This window comes from Aedes albopictus, chromosome 3 (assembly GCF_035046485.1).
Source record: "Aedes albopictus strain Foshan chromosome 3, AalbF5, whole genome shotgun sequence".
Lineage (NCBI taxonomy): Eukaryota > Metazoa > Arthropoda > Insecta > Diptera > Culicidae > Aedes > Aedes albopictus.
Window position 1 is genome coordinate 163,042,914 of NC_085138.1, and position 12,052 is coordinate 163,054,965.

General features: G+C 36.7%; 1 protein-coding gene across 3 annotated transcripts in view; it reads right to left on the reverse strand.

Annotated features, from left to right (window-relative positions):
- The window catches only part of LOC109422664 (cytochrome P450 4d1-like), a 505,971-nt gene that overhangs the window by 480,338 nt on the left and 13,581 nt on the right, over nt 1–12,052 (reverse strand). The window lies entirely within an intron of this gene.

Genomic DNA, 12,052 nt, shown 5'->3' on the forward strand with positions numbered 1-12,052 from the left:
GAAGCTACTCGAAGCATCGTAGCGTGACGTTTGGTTTTGGTTGTCACTTCATTAGCTCAATTAGATAATAATCTTCTAATGAGATGACTTTTTCTTTTAATGTGGTTCCTCCAGTACCATTTTCAGAACTGACAGAATTTATTTAAGTTTTGTGTGTAGATTTATAACGGCCTCCAACAATGACATCGATATAAATTTAATTGGAAACTGTTAGCATTCTACAAAGTTTTGATAAAGCGTCACAAAACTAGTTAATGCTAAATCCTTTTACTTTATGAGAGGATTCATTCAAGCTAGGAAAAGTGTTTTAGAATTAAACTTGAATAAGTGCATAACATACTGTTTGTTTTGTTTGTTTTGTCTCAAGAGCAAACTAATGTGTCTCTGACAGATTTTGGGTCACTGAATCCGAATCCAGATTTGCTCCAGCACGTCACAATTGTGAGCTATAGCTCAATTTATAGGCCAAAATGTGTGATTTTGGGCTTTTTTATTGCAAGCCATTAAACATGGACATATTATTTAAGAAATCAAAGGGTAAGCAGCCAATAACTGCATAATTGTAACATTTGCATATTTTGCTAATATTGAGTTAATATCGGGGATCGCAATCAAATCACAAGTTCTTTCGACTACCTGAATAAAAATTTCAGGTTTGTTCTAGGATTTATGAAAAAATACCAAGTCATTTTGTCTCATTGACCAATGTAACCGCATAACAGTCACACTGAAAAAATAGACTGGCTTTAAACCGTGTCATCAATCATAATCAGGTCCAATTTATTTTGTGACAATTCGTCTAGCATATAAGATGTGCTGTAGAAAATTTTATTGCTAAACGATTGATTACGAATTTATGAGAAATTTTTAACATTTAGCTTCATTTCCATACTATCAAAAGATGAATGTTTGGGCTCCATTTTCTCCAATGCCTACTTTTGTCGAATGTTACTCTTATGCGATTATGGGCAGTAAGTTGGTCAGTTAAAATCTAAATTAGCAATTCAAGCACAATATTTCGTTTTACCAAATCAAATTTGATAGATTTAAGCATTTTATGTTAATAAGTAAACTTGCATGCATGGGTGACTTGTATGGGAAATATCGTGCGTAACCAAATTCGATTTTGTAAAACGAAATATTTGGCATAAGTCGTTAATTTAGATGTTAATTGAGCTATTTTCCCTTCGGTTGCTTAAAAAAATATGTCCATGCTTAATGGCTGGCAATCAGAAAAGCCCAAAATTACATATTTTGCCCTATAAAATGAGGTATAACTCAAAATTCTAACGTGCTGGAGCAAATCTGAGCCTGGATTCGGATTCAGCGGCCCAAAATCCGTCGGAGACACATAAGTTTGCTCTTGAGACAGATAAAAAGTTAATTTATGTTTCGCTTTGTAAGTTTCAATACTGTCTTCGTAACGCGATTTCTGAAGAATTACATTATGTGAGACGTCATTAACGGAAATACTTATTTGTGTTTATATTTTCAATTCTTTATTTTTTGTATCTCTTAGCTTAGAAGAATTTTCGGCAAAAGGTGGCAAAATCGCCGCAGTTTGATGTGTCGCATGATGGGGCAGTTTTATATACGGCCAGTTCTACCGGTGCTGGTCCGGATCACTGAAACGGCCATAACTCCGGAACGCCTGGACCGTTCCTGACAATTTTAATGCGGTTAAATTCCAGTTCGATTCGAGATATAATCCGAAACATCGGCCGATGGGAAATGCCCTGAAAGTGAGTGACCCTTTTTGTAAACAGACATACATACACACACGGACATACACACACATACAAACTCAATTCGTCGAGCTGAGTTGATTGGTATCCCAAGTAACAATTCCATTGCTGATTGGTTTTGTTTGATTTTTATTAGGGTTTTATTACAGCAATAATTAAAACTCACAGTTTTAAGATGGCTTTTATGAAAACCAATGATAAAATGTTTTATAGTATACTTGAAGATATCCATAAAGACAGATTTTAAGAGTCAATCCTACTTGGACACCGATTAGGGAAAAAACCTCCTGGAAGGTCGCTTCTAATTAAATCATGGTTGCATCATCGAACAAAAGGAAGGGTGAATCCTTGAATTCACCGCTTCCTTCCAAAAAAGTCGGTTTCAAAACTGTCGCTAAACGCGGCAAAGTTAGAAGGAAAGGAGAACTTTCAGCTTCTCCGCTTCCTTCTACTAAAACAATTGTTTCGGATGAAAATTTCGTTGAAATGAGTAATCCCTATGAAACGCTGAACAATTTTTCGGAACAGCAAATTGAGGATGCCTCTAGCCCCGGTACTTCAATTTCTGCTATCAGTAAACTTTTTGAAAAGCTTATTTTAAATAGAATGATGATTCATATTGATGAAAATTCTATTTTTGCCAATGAGCAGTTCGGATTCCGCCATGGACATTCGACTACTCATCAACTTTTACGGGTAACGAATTTCATTCGTTCCAATAAATCTGAAGGTTACTCCACTAGCGTAGCACTTCTTGACATAGAAAAAGCATTCGATAGTGTTTGGCACGAAGGCTTGATCGTAAAATTGAAAAATTTTAATTTTCCACTATATATTATTAAAATTATTCAAAACTATTTATCAGATCGAACACTTCAGGTAAACTATCAAAATTCCAAGTCAGATAGATTACCTGTAAGAGGTGGTGTTCCACAAGGCAGCATATTGGGACCAATCTTGTACAATATTTTTACCTCCGGCTTACCTGATTTGCCACAGGGATGTCAAAAATCGTTATTTGCAGATGACACAGGTATCTCAGCCAAGGGGCGGAGTTTGCGTGTCATTTGCAGTAGATTGCAAAAAAGTTTAGATATTTTTTCTTCTTATTTGCAAAAATGGAAGATTTCTCCAAATGCTTCCAAAACTCAACTTATCGTATTTCCACATAAGCCAAGAGCTCTTTATTTGAAACCCTCAAGTAGACATGTTGTCTCTATGAGGGGAACTCCAATAAATTGGTCGGAAGAAGTCAAGTATCTAGGGCTCTTACTAGATAAAAACTTAACTTTTAAAAACCACATAGAAAGTATTCAAACTAAGTGCAATAAATACATTAAGTGTTTATACCCACTTATTAATAGAAAATCAAAACTTTGTCGTAAAAACAAATTTTTGATTTATAAACAAATTTTCAGACCGGCCATGTTGTACGCTGTCCCAATATGGTCAAGCTGTTGCAATACCAGAAAGAATCAACTTCAGAGGATTCAAAATAAAATTTTGAAAATGATTCTGAAGTTGCCTCCCTGTTATAGCACTAATGAGTTGCATCAAATTTCTAATATTGAAACATTGGAACAGATGTCAACTAAAATCATTGCAAACTTTCGTCAAAAATCGTTGCAGTCTTCTATTGCTACGATTAATTCTTTGTATAATTAGTTTAAGTTAGGTTAGGGTTAGGATAAGTGAAAAAATGTATGTCTGACACGTAGGTGAAAAATAAAGCCTGCAAAAAATCTTAACTGCTACAGCAAATGAAATGTAATATGTTATTAATTAGTAATAATAATAGCTTAAATTTATTTTACCAAATTAGGATGATAGTGTGTTAGAATACACAGAACACCTAGATTAAGTTGAAGAATGTAAAAATTGATTGAGATACTAAAAAAACTATTAAAAAAAAAAAAAAAAAAAACAGATTTTAAGAGTAAACAAAATTTTCCGATATGCAAGCATGGGAAAACTCATTCGCTCACCCGAATGCCGGCGATGCAAAATAGCAAAAAGAACGCCAACAACCCAATACTGAGTGAGAGCGCGGCGCATTAAGAACGAACGCAACACGAACGGCTCGCAACCGACGCCACCGAAGCGAATCAGGAGATAAACAAATAGAGAGCGAAATGAATCAGCTTGCATCGGTGTATACGAAAAGAACGTTCGCTCTCTCAACTACCGAGTGGCATTCAGCTGATTGAATCAAAACGCACTCACTGATTCAATTCCCAGTACGGAATGCTTCCACTGAACGCTAAATGAACGTTCCAACATGAATGCTCTCGCACCCGACTCTGAACGCAAACATTCGTTCAATCTTGGTTCGTTCGCCTTCGGCGCTCAGATTCGGTAGCGATTCATTCGGCCGTCGTTGCTTGCGTCGCCCGGTGCTCGGCGATTAGAAAGAATGCGCAATGAAAGTGGAAAGATTTTGCTTGGCTGGGGGAGAAGCACACTCGCATCAGATTGTGCGTGGATGTGAGTGAGGGATACGCAATAAATGAATGATTTTTTCCCATACTTGCCGATATGTAAACCTTCTGGCAATCATTATAACCACAATAAATCTGTTAAAACTCTCAACAGATTGCGATCCGTTCGATTAGTAACGACATCTGTTGGTGGAAAAGCAGAAACTACGACTGTTCTAGGTTTATTGTGGTCATTCATAAAAGTAAACATGCTTTCGTTTTATTTTCGCTGATTATGGTCGTCGCCATATTGAAGAATTAGCTAACGTGAATGGAAAATAGTTGATTTTGCTCAAATTAAATAGCAATGAATTGATAGTTTGCCACCATTTCCATAACATACTCACATAAATAAACTCTCTCTGCTGAGTTTTCTTGTGGTTCTAGATAGTTCTACTAAATTAACAAATTGGTTTATTTCATTCCATGATGATAATATTCACTATTTTCGAATAGCATTAATTTTATGATTCGGCAACCCCAATATTCACAGTAAAATTGAATGCGCATAAGCCTACCAACACAATAACTACTAAAATATTACTTAGAAATGATCGCTTTCTACCTACGAATGATGTATCCTCCTGAACTTTACGTGCCATCGAAGAAGCTTCTCTGCATTTTGAGCTGTCATAGTTTTTGTTGAAAAAAAAAACAACAACAATCGAGAATGGAAAATTGTTCAACTAGGTTTTAAAACGGGTTTATTGCTACTCTTAATGCGGTTTGCAAAACCTCTCCGAGAGTGGTCTACTGAGCAGGAAGATGCTCTTAAAGAGGTTATCTAGAGGTTTTGATGTATAAATCAGATTTATTGCAATTTTTTTTTAAATTGGTCATGAAGATCTCTTCTAGAGCCGATCAAAACTTTAAATGTTATCTGTATATGTAGAGTAGTGTATGTATCTGTATCAGTAGAGAAGGATATTGTTGGCGCAAGTTAGAAAAAACACACAGTCTTTTAGTTGGCAAACTGTGCAACTTTAAAGCTGCAATAATATTTTATTATTAATAAATTTCACATGAAAATAGAAGGTAAATTTACTTACATTTCTGTATACTCTTAAGTATTAAAACCTGCGCTACAATACAATAATTTATTCTTAGACTCTACCCGAGCAGAGGAGAATATCTAATTCATAGCATCAGAATCACATAGCCTGTTTTTATATCATAATTTGTTATTATTAACCTATCAAAGTATTACAGTTTTATTACATGTTTTGTTGGGCAATCTTATTTTGTTATGATCGAGTTATTAAGTTTCATCCACTAAATAACACTTCAATAATATACTTTTTTGTAAACTAACTTATGTTATTATTCTATTATTGAAAATGTACAAATATGTGATAAACTATAACACATCAAAAACAAGTTTTCAAATTCACTGCAAGATCCATTGTTATTAAGTTGTTATTGAATCTAACAAAGCATGTTATTAAACTGGTCTTCCAGTGACAATTTTTTGTTATGATTTTTGTTATTTTGCCGCTTATGACAGACAAGTTTATAACATTATAAGATATGTTAATAACATAACAATTACTGATTCCATTATACATACAGTTATTATGCCAAAATAACATATGTTATTATGCTTTTGATATTTTCTTCTGCTCGGGTAAACTGCAGAGTCTTCTCATTACTGGGAGTACCTACTACGTACTCAACAAACTGACAACTAACTGATCGTGCTCAAACTGTCTGCACAATACGAGTGAATAGAGTTTACCCGCAGTCTATCTGAATAATATATATGGGTGCGTAGGGATGAGTCGGTTGCTTCACACATTGGACTCTTTGCCGCACCACACAGTGGTTGCGGTAACAGATATGTTTACTTTGTACCGGAAGGAATTCGTCCATGAGTTTCTTCTGATTTTGATTCTGATTGCTGCAGGTATCAGCTTGAAATTCTAGGAATTTGATAAGAAGTTTTCGAAAACAGAGATTGTGACTCCTGGAAGGTCTCCACACGCAACCTGAGATTGACAGATTCTAATACATTTGGGTATGAAACATATACAAATATTGTATTAGGGCCTTGCAAATACAAAAAATGGTAGGTGGCAGTATTCCAAAAATTGTATTGGCTTCCTAGAATCTGGAAAAGGAAAATTTCGCATGTGTGCGTGTGCTCTGTCGCACTGCACTGGTTTCTCATTATTTGTTCTATTTTTAGACTGATCATGGCAGCAGCGGTGGCATCAAATACCAATATATGTTTAAAAAGAAATACGGGCGGCGGCGGGAATCGAACCGAGACACTATCATGGTGATACACGGTGTCCTGCGCTCTAACCAGCACGGCTATAACTGCACATGAATAGGCAAGAGGCTGAAAGCCATCATAATCAACACAAACGTGGCTTGGTGATGGAAGTGATACAGCCGCCACACTGCACAATGGGTCCAGAGCCGTATTTACAAAGACAAAACTGTTTAAGCTTCAGCTTTAAGTTTTTAGACACATATTGTGTTTTAGAAAGTTTATTTTCAATTGTTGATCCTATTCCCTATTATGGTTATGTTAGGGTGGTTCGTCTGATTAAACTGATTCAAAAATCTGCTTTCTAATAATTTTATTTGCGATGCCATGATGGATGGTGATGGATCGTTTAATTAGAAATTCCACCAATAAACGGCAAATTTTAAATTTCATATATCTCAGGACTCTCACCACTTAGAAAGTTGGTGTCTTCGACAACGTTGTTAAGTGAGTCAAGGGCTTACAGTTAATGGTCCACTAGGCGGCGCTAGTTACACATTTGCAAAATCATTCAAATGATTGATATTTTTTCGTGAAGTAATCAACAAGCTGTAAGTTTGTTTTCTTTGAACGTGTCTAAGTCAAGTCAAAGGTTTTTCATAGAGCTATGTATTAGTCATAATTGTGCAATGTCGCATTTCATTCGGTCCCCTTGATCCAGAGATATAGCAATTAAACGAAGAACACTCAAATATGAACTACTTTATTAGAGTTGCTCCAATTTTATGTAAAGTTATCCAATCGAGCCCAAATTTGTACCGTTTATAGCTTACTAGTTGTGCACCTGCAGGAAAATTTGAGAATATTTGGTGCATTATTGAAAAAGTTACAGCTTGCTGAATATATTTGAAATAATAAATTAAAGTTGCATGCTTCAATTAATTCGTAACTAGCGCCGCCTACTGACAGAACCTTGAACCAATCAGCTAATCAACTGAGCGGCCGTAACCAACCTAACAACATCGCCGAAAACATCAACTTTCTAAGTGATCTGAGTCCTGAGACATATGGAATATAATATTTGTTTGCTCACTAGCGCTGCCTTGTGGTGGAATTTTGAATCAAACGGCTCATCATTTGTTAGTTCTTGGCCAGCCAAATAATATTGCCGAAGACACCAACTCTCTAAGGGCCCATATAGCCGAGGCGGTAAACGCACGGGTATTCAGCATGACCATGCTGAGGGTGACGGGTTCGATTCCCGGTCGGTCCAGGATCTTTTCGTAAAGGAAATTTCCTTGACTTCCTTGGGCATAGAGTATCTTCGTGCCTGCCACACGATATACACATGCAAAATGGTCATTGGCAGAGGAAGCTCTCAGTTAATAACTGTGGAAGTGCTCATAGAACACCTAAGCTGAGAAGCAGGCTTTGTCCCAGTGAGGACGTTACGCCAAGAAGAGGAGGACCAACTCTCTAAGTAATCAGGATGATGAGATATTTGGTATCAACATTTCATCAGTGTTACGTCTGTTTGTCTCTGGTATGACAGATATCACAGACAGCAAGACGTAGCACTGGCGATATTTCCATACCGTACATCTTAGCACCATGATTACTTAAATATTCGATATACTTGGCAAAGTTGTTAAGCCAGCCAAGGTTTTACTGGTGATGGGCCGTTTGATTTAAAATTCCACCACTAGGTAGCGCTGACAAAAAATAATAATTATATTCCATATATCTCAGAACTCTGATTACTTAGAAAGTTGGTTTCTTCGGCAATGTTGTTTGGTTTATTAAGGCGTTTCAGTTGATTAGCTGATTGGTTCAGGATTCTGCCAGTAGACGGCGCTAGTTGCAAATTAGTAGAAGCATGTATCTTTTACTTATTATCTCGAATATATTCAGCAACCTGTAATTTTCTATAATGTGTAGGGAATATTCTCAAATTTTATCTGCTAGTTGCACAACTAATTAGCTATAAATGGTACAAATTTGAGCTCGATTGGATAGTTTTACATGAAGTTGGAGCGACTCTAGTAAAATGTTTCATATTTGAGTGTTCTTTGTTAAACTGCTATATCTCTGGATTAAGTGAACCGAATGAAATGAAATTTTGCACATTTATGACTAACATTTATGACATTTATAACTCTTTGAAATACCTTTGACTTGACTTAAATATGTTCAAAGAAAACCAAATTACAGCTTTTTGATTGCTTTACGAAAAAAACATTCATTTCCATAATTTTGCAAATGTGTAACTTGCGCTTCCTTGTGGCAAAATTTCGAAACAAGTGGGCCATTAACTGTAAGCCCTTGACCTACCAAACAACATTGTCAAAGACACCAACTTTGTAAGTGACCAGAATTCTGAGATATATTAAATTTAAAATTTGCTTGACCTCTAGAACCGCCTAGTTTTAAAAATTGCCTAAAACATTTTTAGCAAGTTGTATCCTTTTATAAAGTCCACCAAAACTATTCAAATTTTGATTACTTGTTCCTCAACGAATTTGATTTAATTGGTGCAAATTTGGGCTTGATTGCTTATTCAACTTTACACGAAATTAGAGCTCTTCTATCTATATCTAGTTTTTGACTTCCGTTTATCAAATTACTGTACCTTAGGACTAAGCGAACCGAATTAAATTAAATTTTGAAAGTTTGTGACTAATGTATTGGTCTTCATGTATCGTTGGACTCGACTAAAATATGACCAAAGGCAAAAAAGTTGCAATTTTTTGAAAACTTTTCGAAAAGTTCTAATGATTCGAATGTTTTATCCAAGGGCTGAAAGTCTCTTTAATAAAGACAAATCAATCAAATCAATCGAATGTTTTATGTTTGTAAATTTGCTATGACTTTGTAAAACATTCTGATATTGTATAGAGAATAATTAATCAGCAGATTTTTGGATAAGCCACACTTGATTGACCGTAATCATTTCACAATAATGAAAAAAAAAAAAGAAATGACAGAACTTGGCAGAAACATTTTTGTCTTCGTAAATACGACTCTAGACCCATTGTGCACTGAAAAGCCCGCATCCAGCAGGTTGCTGTTTGCAAGTGGAAAATTCCATGTAGACAATAGGACGCGAAGCTCAGCAGCGAAGCGAAAGTTATTTTTAGACGCAACCCGGTTCAACTTCTCGGGTTTGAATGGAGGTGTTTGTGTGTAGTGGTATGGAAGCTATGGAACCGTGTTGCGCATCTTAATACAACGAATGGATTATGATTTATCACATTTTCTGTACGTTTTTAATACATAAATTGGTAGAAAAAGCATATCGCAATTTTTGGTAGCTTTTCTTGTTTTGCGTGCATGAGCTCCTTTTGGGATTAAATGTTCTTTTTGGAATTTTACCAGAAATCGGAATCAAAAGAATCCCTGAAGGAATTCCTAAGAGAATTCCTGAAGGATTTTTAGAGGAATTCATGGAGGAATCTCTTTAGAAATTTTGGACAAGTTGGGAATTCCTGAAAAATCTCATGAGGAATCTTTGAAAGAATCCTTGCCGAATACCTGGAGGAATCCCTAGAGGCACTCCTGAAAAAATCTCTGGAGGAATTCTTGGAGCAATTTCTGCAGGAATCTCTGAGGGAATTATTGGAAGAATTTCTGGAGGAATTCCTGGGTGAATCCTTTAAGGAGTTCCTGGAAGAATCGCTAGAACATTCCAGGATGAATCCCTGATTTTGGATGAATTCCTTGAGGAATTTTTAGTGGAATTCCTGTAGGAATCTTAGGAGGAGTTTCGACAGGAATCTCTGGAGGAATATCTTGGGGAATTCCTGAAAGAACTCTTAAAGGAGTCCTTAGAGGAATTCGTAGTAATGTTCCTGGAAGAATGGGAGGAATGGGAGGGATTTCTACAGGAATTTCTGGAGGAATCGCTATAAAAATTTTGGGAGGAATTTCCGGGAACCAACCATCCAACCATTCTAATTATCCTTATTAACAGTTATGATTTAAGTCAGGCGTTATCCAAAGATTATTATATCAGTCGTAATTGTTCAAAGTTTCATTCTATTCGGTTCATTGAATCTGGAAATATAAAACTTTAACCCTTCAGGACGCGCGCCGTTGTAAAAAGTACAACATTACCAAAAAACCTCGCTCATCGTACGCAACGCGAGCGCGGTGCAGTTTCAGAGTTTTCATACCAGAATCGCTCTTCTTCAAGAATAATAACTCAATATTGACTAAATTTGGATCACAAACAAACAACAAAATGATCCAGTTACTATGAATGCTCTTTACAAAAAGTTATACCTAAATATTTGAACATTATTTGAAGAGTGCAGATTTTGCCTGTTACAATTACTTTGTATATCCCCTGAGTTGCTCAACACCAAAGATGTTTCTTCTGAAATGCCTCAAGAAGTTTCTAGGAGATTCTCGTCAGAAGTTCCTACAGGAATTCTTCCAAGGATATTCTCTAGAATACCTTTAGAGATTCCTTCTGATATACGTCCAGGAGTTCCTTCTGGGATTCCCTTCGAAATTTTATCAGAGCTCCTTCTGGCATTTTTCTAGCCAATCCTTCTGGAACTCATCTATGATTTTATCCAGGAGTTGCGTCTTCTATAACTTCGACCTTGGATTTCAGCAAGGGCTTCACTCTAAAAAAGTTTTTGAATCTCTCAAAAAAAATTAAAGCCTGTCCACTTTGAATTTCGGACACCTAAAAATTACAGAATCCTAAAAACAATGTTACAAACTTCCAATAAATACCTTTTTGACATGACAATAGTTCGTAGAAAAATAGAAAAATAAGCAATACATATAGAGTTTGCTTTTGGCATCAGAGACATTTTAGGGATTTGTTTGAAATATCAAATATTCAGGATACCGCTTTCCATATTTGCTGGTTTATTCTGACAGTGACAGCTATGCATTTTCGGTCATGTTTTTCATTCTTGACTGTTTGTCATATCATTTGCTGTCCCCGCTCTGTTGAAGTCTCCCATTGTAGGAGGTGCTTTGATTTTGGTAATTCCACCAACTCGACACGAATGGAGTATTCCAATCATCCTCATCGCAACACCGAACATCATGAGCATCGTTGGTCAACGGGGTGCCTGCAGCAAAGCCTTATGGAAGCCCCTGGGCCCTCCGCCGCAGTCGAGCCTGTTCCAGTTTCGTCAACTTGTTCATCCCGCTTAAGTCACCCCGTTCCTGCGTGTGGAGGCGGGCCAGGGGTCTTCCAGGCTTATCCTCCAGGTGAGCATTCTAGCTGCAGTGCATCTACTTCTCCTGATGAGTATTTTATTCCCAGCAACAACTCCACATCGACTTCTGACCACTCGCTCTCAGTCTACTATCAAAATGTGCGCGGGCTGCGCACGAAAACAACTCAACTACGTTTGCAATTATCGAGTTGCGATTATGATGTACTGCTGCTTTCGGAAACATGGCTTCGCCCGGACATTGAGAACGCAGAGTTTGCCTCGGAGTATACTGTTTTCCGCTGTGACCGCAGCGAACTAACAAGCGAATTTTCGCGCGGTGGGGGTGTGTTCATAGCCGTTAGCAATCGTTTCAAATGCGAATCAGTTCCACTAACTAACAGCGAGAGGCTAGAGCAAATCGCAGTACGCATCAAGCTA